This window comes from Pteropus medius, unplaced genomic scaffold (genome assembly GCF_902729225.1).
Source record: "Pteropus medius unplaced genomic scaffold, Ma_sr-lr_union100, whole genome shotgun sequence".
Classification (NCBI taxonomy): Eukaryota; Metazoa; Chordata; class Mammalia; order Chiroptera; family Pteropodidae; genus Pteropus; species Pteropus medius.
Genome location: NW_024349803.1, coordinates 8,673,857 through 8,675,765, shown reverse-complemented (window position 1 = coordinate 8,675,765; position 1,909 = coordinate 8,673,857). Strand labels below are relative to the sequence as shown.

Sequence of the window (1,909 nt, the reverse complement as noted above, 5' to 3'; positions counted from 1 at the left end):
TGATGTAATGCTGTTGGTCTGAGGACCTTGCTTTGAAATTACTGTAGAAAAAGATGGACATGAAGGGGAGATGGGAGGGAGACACTGAATACTGGAGTCATTCGGGCATCCATTTGCATATGAGATAGACATTATTATTATTATTATTATTATTATTATTATTATTATTATTTTGGTGGGGGAGTAATCTATAAAAATTCCCAGCTTTTACTCTGGGCACCTAAAGATTATTTTGGTTTTGCATGCTCTGTTTCTCATTCTTCCCTGCACGATGAAGGGAGTAGTTCCTTAGAGTTTAAAGGGGACAGGAAATGGGGTGTATGTGTGTAAGGGGGACAGAGAGAGCTGGAGAGGTGAAAGGAAATGAGAGGGAGGAAGGAGGGAGGCTCAAGGCCTTGCAATGGGGGCGCTTTCCTGGCAGTTTTGGGGAGAGGTGTAGGAGCAGCTATGGGGTATGAGGGAAGTGGATGGGAGAGGAAAGGGTTTCTGCGAGTGCCATGGCCCTCAGGGTGCCAGGATATGACCTGGGACCAAAGGTGTTTCAGAAATGAAAGAAAAAACTCTATAGTTATTTTAAAATTACTCTTTGATTGCTGGGTGGTATGTCTTAGGGTATGACATTGTTCCAGATGCTGGTCTTTGGCCTCACTAGGTTTACAGTGGCATGATAGTTCTGATGCATCATGTGTGGGAGACTGGGGGGCCTAGGCAGCCTCACTCATCCCTTCATCCTCATTAAGACCCTTTCTGTTTCTCACTAAGCCAATTGTTAAGATGGTTCCCTACTGATACTTTGCCTTGAGGCCCTCTTCCCTCTATCCCCTCCCCACCCCCAGTCATTAGGCTAATTAGCCTAAACCAGAACTCTTTATAACAATAGTTACCCTTCAGTGGCTCTGCCTCAGAGTCCTTGTGTCCTTGTGTTAGAACCCAAGACTCTCTAGTATGAGAACAGGGCTCTCATTTCCCTCTTAATGGAGGGATTATTTCAAATTCCACTGACTATTGATTTTAACCAAAATATCTATCACAGCATTCAAGGCTTCATATTTCCTCTCTCTTATGCTTATTGAATAAAAACTTGTCACATTGAATCTGAATTTTATTGGTTGTTTTGTCTTGATTTCTCACCCAGCACTGGAGCTTTATATTTTCAGCTTTTAAAAAAGGCATTTGGACCCAAGATGGCTGTGCTCCTGTTGCGACATGTGGCCTCCGTGCCCACCTCGGCTCTGTATCAGGAATGCTGTTTCTTTGAAAGGCCCTGTAATGATGGAAACTTTGAAAACTACAGCCAAGGAAGAGATGGAGAGGTTCTGGAATAAGAACACTGGTTCAAACTGTCTTTTGTCTCCCCATATCACTATCCACAGTTGGTCTCTTCCCATGGTGATGTCCGTTTGCCATCGTGGCACTGGTGCTGCTTTGAGTACAGGAGTCTTTCTTTTTTGGCCTGTAGGTCCTTTTGGCCCCAGGGAACTTTGAGTCTCATTTGGAACTTGTGAAGTCCCTGTGTCTGGGGCCAAGTTTGCCCTCGTCTTCTCTCTCATGTATCACACCTGGAATGGCATCTGACACTTGATGTGGAGCCTAGGGAAGGGCCTGAAGTTTCCCCAGCTATACCAGTCTGGTGTGGGTGTCTTGGTTCTTACTGTGTTGACCTCTGAAGGGCTGGCAGCCATGTGAAGAGCTACAGTTCCCAGCTTGATCCTGCTCCAGATTATTACGCCAACTTATCTTCCTGTTGGTCACTCTCACCTCCAGCCAGGGCAGAGTTCTCCCGATTTGGTTAGGCCTTTTGTGCTTGCAGACCCCAAGCTCAGTGACAGAGAGCCTGATAGAACCACATCATCCTTTTGTTTCTGAAGATGGAAAGATGGCAGAATCTCCCTTTTCGTGCCCCAGTGTG

General features: G+C 45.6%; 1 pseudogene; it reads left to right on the top strand.

The window, feature by feature from the left end:
* Window positions 1-974: 974 nt before the first annotated feature.
* On the top strand, window positions 975-1,686 carry LOC120581949 (succinate dehydrogenase cytochrome b560 subunit, mitochondrial-like; annotated as a pseudogene).
* Window positions 1,687-1,909: the final 223 nt, after the last annotated feature.